At 39.8% G+C, this 20,923-nt stretch overlaps 1 protein-coding gene across 1 annotated transcript in view; it reads right to left on the bottom strand.

The window, feature by feature from the left end:
* The window catches only part of NAV3 (neuron navigator 3), a 539,311-nt gene extending 519,183 nt beyond the window's left edge, over positions 1-20,128 (bottom strand). The window contains exon 1 of the mRNA XM_075209582.1: positions 20,023-20,128. The gene's annotated coding sequence lies outside the window, so the exon portion shown is untranslated. The remainder of the gene's footprint in view (positions 1-20,022) is intronic.
* Between the last annotated feature and the right edge of the window lie 795 nt (positions 20,129-20,923).

Below are 20,923 nucleotides of genomic sequence, written 5' to 3'. Positions count from 1 at the left end.
ATTTAGATTGCAAGGCTTGTAAATACTTTGAAGATAAAAAAAAGCAGGCTGCACAGACTGTGGAGCTAGAAAGTGAAATTAAATGGACCACGTTACTTTGGTGGCTATCTATGCCCCCCCCCCCCCACCCCCGCCCTACACTTGTAGTTGAATATAAAAAAAGCAGCCTGCATAGACTGTAGAACTAGAAATTCAAATATACAAAGAAATGGACAAAGGCAATTTGGTATCTGTCTGCATCAGATCCCCTCTCCACTAGGAGTAAAATAGAAAACTATTCAGCCGTTATATAATCTAGAATATAAATAGAAATTGAGAAAGGCAATTTGGTATCTGTCTGCATCATAATCATAAACATCCTCCTCAGCGCCAGCTACATCAATATCCTCCTCCCGGTGTACAACATTCACACCTTCATTAGCCAAATCTGTAACTGGACTGTGGGCGATCCTTCCAGCATATGCAGAGGGCGTGCTGCAAATGCTGGATGGAGTCACCTCTTCCCGTACAGTGATGGGAAGGTCAGGCTTCACAACCACCAACACCCTTGGAGTCGCCTTGGGGATTTGTGATGTCATCTGTTTAGAAGGCAGAGTTCTTTGCTGTTTTGTTGTTGTTGCTGACAGCATAACTCTCTTAAATTTTTTGTAGGGAAGGGAGGAGGAGGGCTTAGATCCTTGGGTGAAGCTGGACCACTAGTCATGAACACGGGTCAGGGCCTAAGCCGTTCCTTGCCACTACGTGTCGTAAATGGCATATTGCCAACTTTACGTTTCTCCTCAGATGATTTTATGTTTCTCTTTTTGCTTTTTTTGAGAACGTGGGCTTTTTGGATTTTACATGCCCTGTACTAGGAGATTGGGCATCGGGCTTGCCAGACGACGTTGATGGCATTTCATCGTCTATGTCATGACTAGTGGCAGCAGCTTCAGCATTAGGAGGAAGTGGGTCTTGATCTTTCCCTACTTTATCCTCCAAATTTTTGTTTTCCATTATATGTAGCACAAGAGAGCGTACCCCTAAGCCACACACACTCGGCAAAGCCTTTAAAAATTATATGCGGCACAGGAGAGTACCACTGGAATTATACTGCTGAATCAGTGAACTTTGTAATATATCAGTACCACTGGACTTATACTGCAGGATTGTTTTGGGATATTTTTTTTTTTTATAATTACTTTTATTGTAATTTTTTTTATAACTTTTTTTGAAATTTTTTATAATTTGGGAAAAATGGGGAAATAACAATGCCCTTAGAAGGACAGAGCACAGGACCCTGCAGCACCACTGAACTCAGAAGGACAGAGCACAGGACCCTGCAGCACCACTGAACTCAGAAGGACAGAGCACAGGACCCTGCAGCACCACTGAACTCAGAAGGACAGAGCACAGGACCCTGCAGCACCACTGAACTCAGAAGGACAGAGCACAGGACCCTGCAGCACCACTGAACTCAGAAGGACAGAGCACAGGACCCTGCAGCACCACTGAACTCAGAAGGACAGAGCACAGGACCCTGCAGCACCACTGAACTCAGAAGGACACAGCACAGGACCCAGCAGCACCACTGAACTCAGAAGGACACAGCACAGGACACAACACCACTGGACTGAGCAGAACACAGCACAGCACAGCACAGCACAGCACAGCACAGCAGGACAGAGGACCACCTAACACAACCTCCCTCTACCCCGATCAACGAAGATGGCGGCGACTAGCGGGGAATTTATAGGATCCGAGTATCGCGAGATCCGACAGCGGGATTATGATTCAGAGCCTCGGTTTCAGTTTTGCAATTGGCGGGAATACCCGGATCTGTCTCGGATCGGCAACGTTCGGGTGGGCTCGGATTTCAGATATCCGAGCCCGCTTATCTCTACATTTCACCTTCCGATTCCATTTGACCGGTTGTGATGTAAAATTCCCAGGAATATTATTTGTTTATATAGCGCCACCAATTATGCAGCACTGTACAAAGAATATTTTGTCATTCACATCAGTCCATACCCCGTTGGATTAGTGGGTTTAAAATGTGACAAGTTTTCAAAACATCTTCTTTGTCATATAAAACTGTTTTATATGATTCAGCTTGAGTAAAATATTGTAGTTACACCCCTAACACACACAGACACAGGGTTAATTTTGTTAGAAGTCTACTAGCCTACCAGTATATCTTTGAAGTGTGGGAGGTAACCAGAGCACCCGAAGGAAACCCATGCACAGGGAGAGAGCACACAAAACGCCCTACAGATAAGGTTCTGGTCGGGAATCAAACTCGTGACACCAAGGCCAAGAGGCAGAAGTGCCATCTACTGTCCCACTGTCAGTGTAGAGCGTTCATGCTATATAAATGTTGCCTGAAATTTAAAAAAAAAACAAAAACACAAAAAACCCAAAACCCTGTTCCATGAAATAATCACCATTCCATGTTTGGCTCCAAACTTTTACATTTTTCATTGAATTTGGCCTTAAGTTTTCTTAGTTCTATCCCAACCAACCCACACAACAGAAAGAATTAACATTTGTCATTCCAGCTATTAAAGTAATTCTATCGTTTTTAAATAAGCATTGCCCAATCAATTGTATGTGTTTCCAAAGCACAAAGATTTATTTTAGCAGATGTAAACAGTTAACAATTCAATACATTATTATATTATGATACAGTACAGCCAATACCAAAAGATAAATACATACCGATGCTATCGCATGCGCTCGCTGCGCAAACCACGGGACCCAGTGGACAGTATATCTGTTTAGAATACTGTGTCAGAGTTGACTGAGGGCCAGGGGAGTGCAGCTATGATTATATACAGTACAGTGTTACACAGTGAACAATAGAGATGACGTAGATTGTTTCTATAGGTCCAGACGTTGGGTGGGTCCAGGGTAAACAGGTCATAGGCTGATTCAATCTAAGGAATCCAAAGGTGGGGGGTCGTCTCTCCAGGGGGTCTGCTCCTTTCATAGCCAGCATCATACAAAGGATTATTCCCTAATATCAATAACTAAAGTATGCAATGTGCGATCTCTTCGCCGACTGCACCGGACAGCTGCTGATGAATAGGGGATCAATATGATATCAGGCATGACACCTTTCCTATAACCTAAACCTTTAATAACACTAAAATGTACATATAATCATATTATATAAACTAATAATAAACCAAATACTATCTGCTCATAAATTACAGTGTAACGGTACCAATATGAATACGAATTATATAGATAACTAAATGTTGTAATGCGAGTGTGTGCGTGCGTATTTTACTGTGCGATCGCACCATGCCACGTGTTACGTGGAGTACGCATCGCAATCGCAAGGCAAAACAATATTAACCAATATACTTTCGTTCATCCAATTATACGACTTCGACACAGCACAGACTATAAATGCTGCAAAATGCGAATTTACAAATATGGAATTTACGAAAGGGTGGCGCATAGGCAGACCTGATTGGCTGCAGAAATATATCTCATTGCTACATAAAACTAGGTTTTGCTGTGAAAAAATTGTTCAAGCTGCAGTCATCTGAAATAATTCACTCATATCAAGCTTGGAGAGCAGCACCAAAAGGTGCTTATGTTGGGTTTTTTTTTTCCACTGGATAGTCCTTGCCAGCCAGTCATTTATCCAGAGAAAGCCATGAACTATAAACTTTAAATACAATCTGTCACTGTGCACCTAATAATAGAGTATTGATTTTAACATTAAATCTGCAGAACTACTAAATGTAGTGTTAGAGATGGCTTGTGAAAACTACAATATTTTACTCAAGCTGAATCATATAAAACCGTTTATATGACGAAGAAGATGTTTTGAAAACTTGTCACAATTTAAACCCACTGTGCAAACCTACTTTAAACAAGCAAAATCACCTCTGAACTACAATCGCTCTCAGAAATATGGCAATATGCCCAAAGTGAAAATAATAAAAATATTTAAGTAAATGTACTTATCTTGACAGACAAGGCATATCATCATCATCACCACCATTTATTTATATAGCGCCACAAATTCCACATATCTTGCATCTATTGCATAGATGTATTTTTCATTAGCTCTCATAAGCTATAACTATAAGCTTGACAATAGCTCATTAAAATGTCTGTCTTTTATAAACAGTAAGATTCTACAAAAAAAGATTACCACCCCATATTTTACTTCTACATCATATTTAACTGCATCATACAATATATTTTAGTTAGCGAATGTTCCTTTAACCTGACTACACATCAGCCACAAAATACCTTTTGGTTTTCCTAGTCACAGACAGTAAATGTATTCTCAACCTCAGCTTCACAGAATTAAAATGAGTAATTGGAAAAATTATTCCATAATTGAAACTCAGCACGATTATTACATAGACAGAATTTTACCTTTAATCTACACCTTGACAATGTTGTAGTGAACATTACAATTAAATGCATCAAGCCTGCTAATAACACGCTCAGAAAGTCCATCAATAGCATTTCATTCTGCCACTGCCCTAAACAGATTATGCACGGGAAATAATTAAAAAGATAATAAATTAATTCCTTGTTCAATGAGAATTTCATGAACATAGGAAAAAAAAAAAAGAAAAGATTAGCTGTCATAGTTTCCTCGTTGTATATGAACATCTGCTAGTGAAAATGACAAGTATAGAATATGAGGAGCATATTTAATAAGACTTCAACCACTATGCTAGAAATAAATTAAAAGCCCTGCAGGGTGTTATAATATTATTTATGGAGCAGCACTGCAGTATTTCTTTTTCTCCCAGGAAGCTATAGAATATTACACTTGAAGACTACAAATATATTGGGGGACATTTTTAGAAACCGGTAGCACAAAAGGTCCTGTAACGGATCACAACCAGATTGCTTTCATTTTCTGATTGGTTGCTCAGTGCTATAATTCACCAAAGGAAGAATAGCCCTATCGCTGGAGAGAAGGCTTCTTCATATCCATCTAGGGGTTAACACCAGCATTAAGGGGGGTGAACCACGCCGGTAATCATGACATACAATACTTGGGAAAGCCTATTTCACAAGGATCACAGAGCCAGAAATCATCTTCTGCGGAAATATTCAATGAAAAAGAAAGCTGTATTATTCAAATAAAGCATTTTTTCAACTTGTTTAAAAATATTTTCAATAAAAAAAATTTCACACATATAGAGGACAATTTAATTCCCACCGCATGAAAACTATTGCCGTTAATACTAACCTGGCTTTCTGCTCACAGCTCAGAGAGCTGTTAGCAAAAAGCCGGCGTTCAAACTACTGCAATAAAGGTATTTACGCGCATTATTACTGTAATAACTGTAATAGTGCGCAGGCTGCATTCCTTTTTCAAGAAACGCGGGCAATTGAAATCCCCCCATAGATGTTCTCAAAAACTGGAACTGAAAGCCCAAATTAGGGCTTTCAAATCAACTGCGCATTTGTGAACTGGGTCATGCATGGGCATATCTCTAGTCACTGGCCCAGTGAAGCTCCAGGTCAATATCACTGGGCAGCAGAGTATTTATTAGTAAATTGGGGTGATAGGTGGTTTTCACTTGCTGCGATAAGCAGTGACAGAAAGCCATCCGTAGTGGCACTCTTATTAATATAACCCCTAACAGCACTTATTAGGCATAGTAGCTTGAGCATCAATTCAGATAAAGAACTCATCATAATTTACTCCTCAGCTTTACCTATGATTCTTAAATGGCAAAATATTGAACTTGATAAATAATGTACTACATACAAAGTAAAATTAATATACATTGCTTTTTAGATTACTTCACTAGATTATGTATATGAATATATAGTTATTAACCAGATTAAAAATGTGCTTTCAAATGGAAAAACTGGGGCTACATTAGCATGACAATTTATATAAGATTTGAAACATGACAAAAACATTTTGATGTAAAATGCAAATCTCTTTCTTAACCTTTTTAGATATTCATTCAATGCTTTGATGGTCACAAAGATATAATAGGATAGACATCCTGAGCTGGGATTTCTTGCAAGATCTGACAAATTACTAGTCATCTATAAATGGCACACCATCCAGTGGACTGGTGCGTGAATTAAATACACCCTGGAGTTGTATTGACATTCTGCTTGTACAATCATTCTTTATTCTCATGGAATAATAAATCAAATAAGTGTTTGTGAAAAGTGAGGACATGGTATTGTATACTGCAATGTCTAAATTTTAAGCATGCAATCCACAACCATAAAAGGTTCAAAAAAGAGACAAACCACTCCTTGCTAGGAGAGCTACTGCCAACTACTAACATATTTAATTCATGAATCACTATAGGTAGGCTGGTTATTGGTTCAGGTCACAAAATGGCTGCCTCCATTGAATGTAGGTGGCAGGTTCTTTTAACATAATTATAGATTTTACTTTTAAATCAGAAAGATTAAGAGATATGGTCTTGACCTTCAATTTAAGGATCCTTTTAGATCTAGGTTTACTGCAAGATAGCTTAACTTCTATTATGTGAAATAGTTTGATAATGTTATATATTGGTAATGATTGCTTTATTCTTAAAAATAGTCTAAAAAACTTTTCCACAACCAATGTTCAAAGTCATCTTTTTGCAACATCTCTAATCTACTGATCTATCTACTGGATGATTTACTAAAACTTGTTTGGTGGCAGTTTTAAGTAGTGAGTGATACCATGCTCCTAGGTGTCACTGGCTGCCAGATGTAAGAGGACTCTTACCACTTTGCCATCCAGTCTTTGGTCCAACTGTGTATTTGTGTGAGCCAACTTCCCCACTAACACACACACACACACACTGGAACTGAAAACTAGAACTTGGTTTTCCAGGTACAGATTCTTTAAAGAAATAATTAAAAGGCACAACACACACAAAAAATAAGTAATTGAATCACTCAGAGTGGAAAACTTAAATAAATAAAGTGTTTATTTCAATTAGTTATTGACATCCTGTGATGGCAAAGGCCATCTCTGTCCCTGTTGCTGCCACTTCTTGGCAGCCATGTCAGGCTGCACTTGCGGCCTCAGTGTATGTTATCATGCAGATTTCCCTCTAAAGCAGCTTTTGGGTGTGACCACACAGATCTATATGAAGCCTCTAGTCCATACCGTTAAGTTGCCCTGTCTAATGTGGCTAAGCAGATGTCGGCCCCATCTGTCAACACCATAATCTGCCACTGCCAGCAGGGCCATCTTAACAACATCATGTTTTTCAAATCCCCCTTAACTTACCTTTCAATCGCCCTGTTCTTCGAGTAGAATCCCCTTCTGTTCTTCGTCGCTGTTCTGCGCTCCTCCCTGCTGTTCTCGCAGTGAATGTTGGGCGTGATGACGTCATCACGCCCGACATTCATTGTGAGCGCATCACGGAAGAGGGGACCAGGGAGTGAGCCGGATCGGCACCATTTTTATAGGAGTCCTGCCTCAGGCCCCCTTGTCCGCTGGGCCCCCGGGCACCTGCCCATCGTGCCCAGCCGGAGAGACGGCCCTGACTGCCGGACCCCCATGGGAGGTACTTGTACCAGCCCCAATCCCCTCTCAGTGCCAGTGTTGATAACCCTTTTGATGAATAGGTTGATGGTATAACTGAGGCTCCAACGAAAACAAAGCATTTTCACCAGCAACAGGGCTCATCACCCTTTCAGCCCTAAGTCACATAAAATGAGTTGGAATCATCCAAGCACTTCTGAATTTAAAAAAAAAACAAAAAACAAAAACAAAAACACAGGTACATTTATTTTTTAATGAATTACTGAACAATTAAGTCACCATACTATTTGAATTTTGGAATACAAAAATCTTATTTTCCTACCCATTAATGTTTATAAATTCAATTATTGCAATGAAATGTTAAAGCAACATACAGTAAGAGTAATGTTGAAATTCATAAAATTCATAGCAGTTTACCTTGTTTTTGCTGATTAACACCAGACAATGCATCTGAGCTCATTATGGAAGAAGCACCGCTAAGCTACAGAGCGGTTCACGCCGAGCATCACAAGTGTTCGGAAATAGAAAAGATTTTTATCATGCAGCTGCTCTACCAGTGTGACTAATCAGGTACACCCAAACATAAAACAACCAAGCTCATAGAATCGCATTTAAACCACTTGTTATGCACCTCATACATCAGGCAGATACAGGATTCATGGACTCCTTGCACGGTGCTGGATTGTAATAATCCCTAATGTCAATCTAAATGCCAGTGCTTATTTAAAGAATAACCAGCTTTAGTACACTTCTACAAATCCTAATTAGAAGGTCTGTCAGAAATATATCATGTTAATACAAGATGAATATTATACCTACAATGGATATGCATGCTCACTTAGCAGTCACTCATTTTTCCAGAGAAATATATATTCATATTATGCAGACAGAATGTGAATACATTCCAGTGCTTTAAGAAAGGTAACCTTTTTATTCAGCGGTAAGGGAGAATAAAATATTGATGCTTGGTAACCTAGTGTTGCTGTCATCAATTGGCATGTTCCAAAAGTTCAATTAAAATAGAATATAAATGTAATATAACTAAATATGCTATAGCTACGAAAAACAGAATATTTATTTTCAATACATATATAAGAAGACAGCTCAGCAGTTTTCAGACAGCATAAGGATTGACAGCCTCTACCATTGTTTAAATTTAGAAACGGACAAATTCACAAATGTACCACTTTGTTGCATTCGGTGTACGTGCATAGTGGCAGTTTTGATGCACCAGTGTTTTGTTCCATGTTTTCTACATTTGAACACAGAAGAAACAGAGGGGGGAATTAAAACTCACTGATTACAGGTCCTTGTGGGGGAAATAGGCATATTGGTTATGCCTCTTTAGTGGCTGGCCACACCCCTTCTGGTGGGCCTCTACCATTGTATCCCCCCCTGAGGGACCTTCAACAACGGTCCCATGTAATAGTGTAAACAGGGCCCCAGTGTTTCATTTTTGAGTCATATGGAAAAATAAGTTATTTCATATAACACAGCTCTGTTCATAAACGGGACAAAGTTGAACTCAGCCACTCCAGAGGTGATGGAGGATTTTAAAATATGGTAATGATTAATCATGTGAGCCCTTCTCTCTTTGTCTCAAATTCTTCGCTGAGCAAACCCCCCCTCACCCCCAAGGACAGCTACGCAATGTCAAATATGCAAGAAAGAATGGAAATGTGCCACATTTTTCTCCTTATTTGCCTTAATACATAGTCCCAATTGTGTGCAAGTGAATGTGTTTCCGGAGAGCGTATATACTAGAGATGCTCAGGCTCGGTTCCCCAAGAACCAAACACACCGGAACTTACCATAACCGAGTGGCTTGGTACTTTTGCACGCCCTCGGAATTGAAAACGAGGCAAAACGTCATTGTTACGTCTTCGGATCTCAGGAGTTTTGGATCCTATAAGTAGCGCCCTCCACGGCAATCCAGCACCATTTCACAGAGGGACACAGAAGGGGTAGCACAGTCTGTAGAGCAGTTGGGCAGCATCATAGGTAGAATAGAAAGAGGAGGGGGTAGCAGTGTTCTTCAAAGTCTATAGTGAAATTCAGGAGAGCTCCACTGCTAACATACAAATACTAGTGCTCACAGATTTGGTCTTCTAAATCTGCAGTCAAATTGTACGGTGTTATATATGTAACACACAAAGAGGAGAGCTCCATTGCTAATAGCACCACTTTCCTTTACTGCCACTTCTGTGTGCCAATATTTCCTAGATGTGCCAGGAACTTCAGTGTGTTTGAGTCATTGCTCTGTCGCTTAGCATCCAGCCAGGTCACTGCAGTATTTGCCCAAAAGAGTATGAAAATAATATTGTGACCTGTGAGGTGGTCAAAATTGACTGCAAATGACTTGAAATTAGTGTTATTGAGGTTAATAATAATGTAGGAACAAAAAAAAAGAGCAAAAAGTGATTTTAGCATATTTTAGCAATTTTTGTAAAAAAAAAAATACACATCCAAATCAAAAACACACATAAGGGCGGTTTTGCCAAAACCAAAACACGGGGGTCAATGAACATCTCTAGTACATACCTTTACAGATCAATCTGAAATTTAAATACAATTTTTTTCCCATTAGCAGGACCCCCCCCCATGCCCTGTCCTCTCCCTCTCCGCAAACTAACAACCCTGTAAAGTCAGGTATGAGTTTAGAAAGGCCGTTCCTAATCCGCTGTCTGTACAATTTTATTTAGAAAGCCTAATACATTGTACAGGTGGCGTCTCCTTAAAATAGCAGGTTAAGAACAGCAAACATAATGTGCAGCTTGAAAGTTACTTCATTGTTACCAGCCGGCTTCTTCATTCGTCGGCAGGGTTTCCGGTCAGTATTAGCAGTGTGCCGTGGAACACACCTTCGGAGTATTCCAGTCAGCGTATATGGTATCGACGAGCCGGTCATCGTAACAAGGTACCCCACCCGTTTGTTTTCCCATACATACCTTGTTGTATCAGATGCTACAGGAACCAAGTTAGCAACTTTAATCACCAATCCAAGACTCCTTAGTTATAAAAAGGTATCAAAATCTTTTTGATTCAAAACAAAATTACAGAAAAAAAGTGAAGTTTGTGTGAAATATAAACAACCTATGCTTGCACAAAAATATTTCTGTTACACTCGTATTTTATGACAAATTCACAAGTATAGCTCCCAAAAACCAACACAAGTCTAAGGGGTAAACTTATCAAGCTGTGGGTTTGGTGTCTATAGGCAACACCTCCACTTTTTCAGTCAGATTCTAGTTGTCATTTTTTAGAATGCACTAAATAAATGATAACTGGAATCTGATCAGTGTCTATAGGCAACATCGCCACTTTTTCAAACCCGAGTTGATAAATAAATTTACCCTGTAGGTTTTATTTAAATATGTTACTTTTTATCACTATTATACCTGCGAACATTTTCAAATGGAAAAACTGAACAAAATAAGGCCCTATTCCTAATCTGACCAAATTTCAATAAACCAGTTTGCATGTAATTTTTACGCTTTTCAATTTTGCCTCACGATCGGATAGATGGCAGTGCAATCGATACGGTCACATGCACCAACATGCACTCAAATTTTTATTCTTAAAGTTGGTCAACATGCACAGTACAAAATCTATAGGAATAACACATTTCAAATAGCCCTGCTATTTGTAAATACAAATGGCAATAAATAAAGCAAGCACAGGTTTCTAGAAAGTGTCAGCAAAATCTTATTGGCAAGCATATCAGCACATCTCTGTTGAGACAAACATGAGCGACACACAAATGACAAGATACTTACTAGAGAAGTAATCAATAACCTGTCAGATATTCACTGAGGATTATTTAGATACAGACCACCTCAGGAGAAACAGATGCTGAGAAAACAATCCAAATAGTAGGACTATGTAAATCTGCTAAACATCACTAAGGATAATATGACAACTGTGCTCACTTTTCTAATAGGACAAGAATATGTTGTTAATAACCAAGAGTATGATAACTCAGGGGGCTAACTAGACATTTTTGGGCCCCATAGCAAAATTTTGTAAGGGCCCTTAAATACATGAGTTGTACAACCTGAGGCATGCCTAAAATGAAAAATAAATAAAATACTCACATGGCTTTTTAAAACATGTGGGAAGCTAAATGGGAACAGAGGAGAGAGACCACAATAGTGCTATTAGCTTGGCTACGCCAATAAGCCTCTTACATCAATAAAAAGTGAATAGAAGTGTGAAACTCCAGTCACCTTGAGAAAATATAAGACAGTCCCAAAGACAGTGTCGCATGGTGAGACTATGTCAATTTTCAGGTCTGTTATTACCAGTGTCCTCCAGTTAAAGGATTTACAAATCTCAGCATACTGCCCATCGTTGGTTGGAAGTAATGTTGGAACTTGTCCTTCCAGCTGTTGTGGAACTACAAGTCCCAGTGGGCCTTCCCAATCGTGATCAGGCAGAATTGCAACTAGAATCTTGGGGCCTCAAACTTTCTTAACACCCTTTGCTCTCTTCCGCAACATTACTGGGCTGGCCAGTCAGCTGTGTACGCCAGTTGCATGGACCCCTTCCCCAGTCTCCAGCACTGGAATGATTCAATGGACTAACAGTCTGGTCATTCTCCCTGACTAGCCACTTTAATGGCTACAGCTGCAGCACATAAAGATTCGCCCATCTTCCCCTGCTGAGTGTAGCGCCACTCCAAACACAATGGTTAGTTTTCTTTGCTCTTCTTCTGCTCCAAATGCATGACCGACTGAATAACTGAGGAATTTGTCTGCCTATGACAGGTGAACCAGTAGCAGGGGATATGTAGCAGTCTCATTTGGAGTTGTTCATATAATATATACACCTCAGACATGCAAGTTGTCCTAGGGTGCAGGAAGCAAGAGTGACAGAGAGAAGAGTCAGCCTCTGAAATGTACATTGCTCGACGCAAGATGTAAGTGTGCTCTTAATGTAGTGTGGGTGGGGGCATGGGCTATCAATTTAATTGTGATGGTGTAGGTCTAATTTAATATGGGAGATTATTATTTATTGATGGGGCAATTTATTTGATGGTGGGACTATTTAATGAAATAGTGACTTAGGCAGTGTCCATTGAATTAAGATTCTGTGATGGGACTATTAATTTAATGCTGGGGTGGTTTAGGGGCTATTCACTGAATGTGGGGCTGAGCTTGGGGAAAAGGAGGACTATTTATTAATTGGGAATACTATTAGATTAATGTCAAGGCTGTTTGTGGGTAAGTTTATTTATCAAATTCATGATGGGCTGTTGGGGGGAGGGGTAGTGTATTTGTGATACCCTGCTATCACATTTAGTCTAAGTGCCCTGAACAACACATAGTGTATATCATGCATGTATTTATTAAAAAAAAATAAAAAATCTCCCTACCACCCAGAGAGGTTGCAAGACCGGTGTGGGGCTTTAGAAACAATTGAAAGGCTCACGCAGGTGCTGGGGGTTTTGTACTTCTGTACTATATTGCATATCCCAAAAACGGGAGGTCTCTCTTCACACAAACACACACCTTCTAGGGTGTCACACATTTATTAAATGTGATTGCTATTAAGTTAGAGCTGGTTGCCGTTATTAGACATGGATGCTATTCATGCAGTGTTGGGACTGGCTGAGAGGAGGGAGGCGTGCTCACTCATTGCTAAGCTTTCCATTTTGCATGTTTCTATCCCTTTTTACAAACAGGGACCCGATATTCGATGATCCAGACAAGCCGCAACTGAGCCTAAGACACCAGTGAAAGCTGCAAAACAGGTAAGAGAGCAGGATAGCCTGTCAACTGTCCTGATTCTGGGGTGGGGCAGTCCCGAATTTGTGTGACTGTCCCACTCAGTCAGAACTTAACCTAACAGTATTGCATGCAGCATTGCCCATGGATTTGAGAGTGGATTAGGAAGGGACTAGAGCAATGTTGGCTAACCTGTGACACACCAGGTGTTGTGAAACTACAAGTTCCAGCATGCTTTGCCAATATATAGCAGCTTACTGCTGGAAGGGTATGCTGGGACTTGTAGTTTCACAACACCTGAAGTGGCACAGGTTAGCCAACACTGGGCTAGAGAGTAGCCTAGCATTTGTTAAAGTTAAAGCCATGCGTGGTGTGGAAATCCCCTCTAGAAATCCTGCGTTTGCCCCGTTAGCCATCACCTTTTGATTGTCACTCTACTGCATGCTACTCTGCACTTCTTAATCAGAGCAGAAGGGGAGTAGAACTGCAATGTTGGCAATTGCAAAGAAGAGAGCTCATTAAGCTCCCTGTGGATGCCAAAACATCTTCTTCAGATAGTAGTGTTCAGATGAAAAGACATAGGGGAGCTGTATCCAGAGTAGCATATTTGACAGATATGCTGGGCCTGGCCAATGAGGGAACAGAGGATGCCGCTTCAACTACTGATTGTCGTGGTAAGAAAAGGGTGGGGTGGAGGGGGTGCTGCTTTCAAGGAGATGGGGGCAAGTCCTAGAGATTGCACTGGAACGGTGTCTAAAATGAGGAAATAATTTATTAGCTGCAAAATGTAAGAAAATCTCTATCAACCAATGTACCAGTCTTCATAAAGAAAAAGTATGACATTACATAAAACTATCGCTCTTTCAGTGTTAATTTCTCTGGATCCACCTCTGCTCCGCTTCCTTTATCAGTTGGAGCACAACAAGGGTCAGTCCTAGGCAGGGGCGGATTGGGAACTTAAAGTGGCCCTGGAAAAAATTATTGAAGTGGCCTCATGTGGGCGGGGCCAACTTAAATGTAGGTGGGGCCAACACAAAAGTAGGCGGGATTTAGAACTTGGAATTTGGTAGGGGAAACATTTAGGAAAACCTAGATATGATGACTTAATACACAGTGGGTCATTTCTAAAGCAATGCAGGAAAAAAGCTGTAGCCCCCTTACATATAGTTTTCCCAGATATAGCCCCTCTCACTTACCTTAAGTATCAGGGCCGGCGCGCTCTGCAGCGTTGCTCCGCACACATGATCAGACAGACAGGAAGTGAATACTTCTTGCTTCCTGTCTGATTAGTGCACAGTGCTGAAGGACCCACAGTGCTGCAGCACCAGGCAACCTCGCAATGCTTACCACTGACCACCAATTTTGGGATTGTTGCCCTCCTTCCAACCGCGCCGGGTGACCCAAAAAAAATAAAATTAGAAGGCGGCCTCGTTAGACCAGCGGCCTCCCGGGGAGCTTCTTGGTAAAGGTAATGGCCAATCCGCCCCTGGTCCTAGGTCCTCTGCTATTCTCTATCTACACCACTTCTCTTGAAAAACTATTAAGCTCCTTTGGATTTCTGTACCATCTCTATGCAGATGATACACAAATTTATCTATCCTCTCCTGATCTTTCACCATCTGTGTTGTCTCGGAATTACATACTGTCATTATTTTTATTATTTTTATTTTATTATTATTTTCTGCCATTTCATCTTGGATGTCTTGTTGCCAACTCAAACTCAATCTTTCAAAAACTGTATTAATAATATTCCCACCAGTGGCGGATCCAGGGGGACGTCGATCAGGGCGATCACCCCCCCCCTAGCAGGGGCTTGTTGCCGGCGGCTGCACACTGTGCAGGTCCGTTCAGCAGTGACAGGGTGCTGCCCGGCTGCTCTTATTGTGTTTAAAACACAATCAGAGCAATGGGGCAGCACACTGTCACTGCCGAGTGGACCTGCACATACCGTGCAGCCGCCGGCAGCCTTAGAAATTAGAAAGGGGCGGGGCCTAAATCGCCCCCCCTAAAATCGCCCGGGGTATAGCAAAAGTCTGGATCCGCCCCTGATTCCCATCCAAAAACAGAAGCTTCCTGCCTGACATTTCAATGGATAACATTACCATAAATCCCACCCCACAAGTTCGTTGCCTAGGTGTAATCCTTGATTCACAACTGTCGTTTATTCCCCACATCAACTCTATATCTAAATCATGTTACATACACCTAAAGAACATTTCCAGAATACGCACATATCTGACACAAGACACCGCAAAAACATTAATTCATGCACTCATCATCTCCCGCATCGACTATTGCAATTCCCTCCTTACTGGTCTTCCCAAAGTCAGATTTGAACCCCTACAATCTATTGTGCATGCAGCGGCTAGATTGATTTTCATTGCAAACCATTATTCCTCTACTGAGCCACTCTGTCAGTCTCTACATTGGCTGCCTGTATTTCAACGAATCCAATATAAAATTCTTCTAACATATAAGGCCATCAACAAAATTGCACAGACATACATTTTCTCACTTGTCTCAATCTCCCAACTAGACACCTCCGTTCTGCACAAGATCTACGTCTCTCTTCCACTCTCATCACATCCTCCCATTCTCGGTTACAGGATTTTTTCCGGGCTGCACGCACGTTGTGGAATTCCCTCCCACGCACAGTAAGACTTTCCTCTAGTCTTCAAACCTTAAAGCGTTCACTGAAAACCCACCTCTTCAGACAAGGTTATGATATTCCTCAACCACCATCTTAATTTCCCTAGATTACCCTATTACCATCCTCTACACTGCTAACGTAAGACACCAACCCTCTGACCAACATTGCAACACAGCCCTCTCAATATTTTTACCTTTGCATTCTAGCTGGTCCATTGTGCAATATGATATAGCACATGCCCTTGTGCATCAAACTCCCATTGCCCTATAGATTGTAAGCTTGCGAGCAGGGTTCTCTTACCTCCCTGTCTGTATGTATTACCCAGTGTTGTCTTATTAATGTTTGTTCCCAATTGTAAAGCGCTACGGCACTTGCTGGCACTATATAAATAAAAGTTGATGATGATGTGCGATAAAGATTAAGGACACATTTTAATAATGAGGGCATGTGGTGTGTGCTTAAAAATGTATTTAAGCATTTGTGTGTATTTTGTATTTACCGCTTACTTTTTAGTTTTAACAGATAAATCTACAGTATATCTTACGAGCCTGTGACAGGATGGACCGCCTATGCCACTCTATCTGTTGCTGCTGGGAACCAGCTGGGCTTACTTTGCCATCATTCCCTTTCTTATCCCGAAATGCGCCCTCTAACCGCAGTACGAGGGGCTTAAGCTGCTGCCACCACTGGACTTCTTAGCGGCATCCAGAACCGCATCTTTCTGGGTAACTGTCGCTGCTAGTGTACTCCGTTGCTGGTGTATCTGGGCTGGTACCCCTGACCTCTTCCTATGGATCAGGGTTGCTGTGGATGGATACCCCCTGGCCTATCACACTGGCCAAAGCTGCTGGGTAGCGGGCAGTGTGGTGGTACCGGAAGGCTAGGTCCAAACCTTAGAACAGCTGGGAACGGATTAGAGTTGGGTCTAATCTGTAGGTCACAGGAATTTCCGCTTGGAAGAAGTTGTCAAGCAGGTTTTTGAAGCAAGTGATGTTTATTTAGCTACAGTAGTCCTAACAAGGACAGCTCACACTGGTAAAGGTACCAGTGATCAGTCCAGATGAAACAATAATGATATATTTCAGTGTACAAGGGCTCTTTTTATACAGTTTTAGAGACTAGTCTTGGCAGGGGGTAAGTCAGTCCCCTGATCAGATGACTGAGCACAGATTGCAATATTTCATTCAAAAATTAACATCAGGATGTGAGATTTTTTTTAAACACGGATTTTAAATGCATGTTATACTTAACAAAATTTACACCTATCTGTGATATCCTGCATCACGCACTGTTTTCATTGCTAGGTTTACTGTCTGTCTAACAAGACCTGCACACAGGTAATGATTCCCTTTTGTGTATTCAAGTGTTGGTTGAATAGACTTACTTAGCATTTCCTGATATTAGCAAAACAGACTCCCTCCCCACATATGCCTAACTGGAGATTTCCTCTAGCAAGGTTACAAAAACCCAAACAAGACATTTCCATACAAAACACATCCCAATGTAACATGATAAGTGCATTTGCAATTATATACATTGGTGTCTGCACCACTAATTGAAATACATTTCTACAATAAATTATTTCTACATGATCCAGACACAAATACGTTATTTATAAGTGATCCAGCCACAGAACCTCTTTTCTAGAATACAGGAATTCAAAGTTTGAGGTAGCATAGTTGCCAGTTCCGGAGCCCCTCTAATCTACAGCCCAAAAGGTTATTTTTTTTTATTCTTCTTTTTTTTTTTGTTTAAAACATGTTGTTTTCTACTCCTTATATACAGAAGTGGTTTACATCATTTGGGGGTGAACAGCACTAGAGACTCCACAAAAATCATGTTACCGAGACCCTAACATGCTAGGTAGGATAGTGTGGGAGCTAGTTTTATGATTTGTGGAGTTGAAGGGCAGCATGCACTGTATAGGACATTATAAAATATGCATGAGGGCCACTGCTCTTTAATTAATATACTTGCTCTCTGGAAACAGTCCAGATTGTCTGGTTTAATTTTGCATGCTTCCAGCATCACCAGCACAATGGTTGATTTTTTTTCCTCAATAAGAAAGAAAACATTCCTGCAGTGTGTAATTGGTATTTTCATCATTAGGAGGATCCGTACAAATAGCATTAAGAGCTTTTTGGAGGCTAGAAAACTGGCAAAGCGTACGTGTTACAATGCCAGATATAGAAATAGAGAAATTGAGATTCACAACACCACAATTCCTTCAGTATAAAAAACAATTACTTGTTGCCCTCTGCGTATACAAAGGGGTAAAGCAACTAGTTTCAAAAACATCAGCAAGAAATGTACAGTGGGAGAATCTACAAAAGTTCACACTTTTTTTTAAAATGCTATCTAAATTGTCAGGAAAATAATAACAAACAAAAATGTATGGGCCCATGAAATGAATGGGGAAGCTTCCTTTAAATTTATAGGTCAAGCATAATAAATAAAAATCATGTCACCCTCCAAATCCTCAACCAGCCCAAGCCCTAGAAAGAATAGGCTAGCTTCAACTATAGCAAGGAGACCACAAGCTTGGGGTACCCCATGTCATAGTGAAAACTGCACCTGGTTAGTGCAGGGCTAAAAAAGCGGCCAACATTATCCTCTTTGCCCTCAATCATTGTAAGAAAAATCTTCCTTAGTTGTGATTCTCTAGGGGAGCATGGTCCATGGCACCATTTTCTGTGAAAACGTTTTATAGGATTCACCCAGCTACATATTGAATACTGATAAATGGGGAATTGCAGTGATTTTGCGTTGTCTGGTGATTGTTTTTAAGAGGTTTGTAAAACTGACGATTTATAGGTAGTTTAATATTTGGGGGTTAGTAAATTTCCTTGTAAGTTACTAAAAGAAGTAGTAAAAAAAATATATAATTTCTACAAATTAACCTTTAGTAGGTCCCTCTTAATTAGTATATATTACTCATGTTCACATAGATCATATATAGGTTTAAAACAAAGGAAAGGTGATTGTTTAAAGAAAACTGTATTGTAGAGATTAAAAAAAAAAAATACTGAACGCTATTCTGAATGCAATGAGTTTTTTTTGGAATAAATCTAGTACACAGTTTTTGCACCAGTGGTTTCATAGTGAGAAGCCAATAAAGGATCCATTTAAACCCAATTGAAAATGCTATTCAATGTCATAACGAACTCCAAAAAAGTATAGGAGACATTATATGCACAAGCATTATTTTATACTGTATATACCTATGCAAATTATCTAACATATTTAGAATAAATTATGCCCATAACTATTTTTTTTACTGCTAAAATAGCAATATCCTATAGTAGTAGTCTTCCTTTCCTTCATTACTATGCAGATATGACAAAAGATGCTAAACAAGTTAGGATGTTTTACACCGCTATTGGCTCTTTGTGAAGTTATTATTTTTGACAACTTCGGAATGTATTTGTCTACAGAAAGACTAGCGATCTTTGATGTCCAGTGTGGAGATGAATGAAATGCTACAGACTGTCTCTCAGTCAGACAGAAGCTGCAGGCACTGGCAATGAGCCAGAGGAACAAAAACAATTTCATTAATTATTTCCATCATAATTCAAGCTTCTAACTATAGAACAGTTTAACATTTAATGGAGTAAAACATTTTAGCGTACACCAAAATGAATAGAATGGACGTGGCATAATAAAAAATATTTTAAGGTGCAAAAGCAAGATTTAGATGACAATAAGTAGAGATAGGATTAAATGATACTTAGAACAACAATTTAAGGTTCTACAACTTGGATAATCCATATGCAATATTTTTCCAGCATATGAATTACATTCCCTTCACACACCATTACCTCCTACTAAAAGTTGCTAGCCCCCTCTTCCCATGTCATGAACTAAATCTTATCCTTCCACAGAAATTGGACCCCAATTTTAGGAGAACCCGCCCTGCCACAACAGCATTGGGTTCTTGTTTTCCACGTGGACAAATCAAGAAACAGTATAAACTTAAACCAAACTCAAGTCAATTCATAACATATGATCTGAATAGAGATATAGCTGTCTCTAGTCCATGTCAAAAGCTAACTCCTGATCATCAAAGATCAAGCACTGGTGGGTTGAGTTCTCTCAAGCTGTGAGAGGTGTGCGATTCAACAAAACAAAACCTTTAATAGGTGGCATTATCTTATAATACATTGATTTACCTTTTTGGCTTCTGTTTTCACCATGACTTTTAGATCTACTAGATGATTTGTCCTTGAATACAACATAACTAAGCTCTGCTCGGGGAATTGGATATACACCTGTATCCACAGAAAAATTGTGTGCTATATCAAATGCCAACAAAAATAAATGTATTAGCCTAAGATTATATAAAAGACTTTGGTAAATAACAGAACATGATTATTAAATGTAGAAATCATTAGCTTAAATTGTAGTTAAAGTGGAGAACCTCTGTAAAGCTTTAAGAAATGGATATAATGAACACACCAAAAAAAAAATATTCAGAAACAATAAAAAAAAAAAAAAGAAAAGAGAAGGCTATTAAAACGGTGCATGGGTTATAAAAGAAAGTGAAAAGGACATAATGCAAAACAATTCATGTACAGTTTACAAAAGTATCCATGTACTGTTTACAAGACTATACCAAAATTTAAGCTGGCCACATAAAATGCCCTAATCAGCCCATTGGTCCAATATTGCACTATAGGTTGCACACAAGAAAAAAGTCACAATGCCTGCTAATAATCTACTAAAAATGTAATTTAGCCATTATCAGGCATGTTGGAATAGGTGGACAGAAAGGAGTGCTCTTTAAAACAAAAACAGAAGACTATTAGAAGGGCTTACAACTAAAGATAAACTCAAATAAATGACTCGCACCTTACACCAATAGTCCAATAAAAGTTCAAACTAAACTAGTTTAACAAATAACTTCTACATCTAATTGTATGTTTATATGCCTATTGCTATGCATTTTTAGAAATAAACTAAACGTTTTATAACCCAAAGGCGTGTCCGCTAGGAGACGTATGAACAGGTCAAAGTACAGTAGATTTCTTAGGGCAGATTTTACTTTAGATTATACGTTATTTTACCACAAAA

This window comes from Mixophyes fleayi, chromosome 4 (assembly GCF_038048845.1).
Source record: "Mixophyes fleayi isolate aMixFle1 chromosome 4, aMixFle1.hap1, whole genome shotgun sequence".
Lineage (NCBI taxonomy): Eukaryota > Metazoa > Chordata > Amphibia > Anura > Limnodynastidae > Mixophyes > Mixophyes fleayi.
This window is presented reverse-complemented; position numbering and strand designations above follow the sequence as displayed.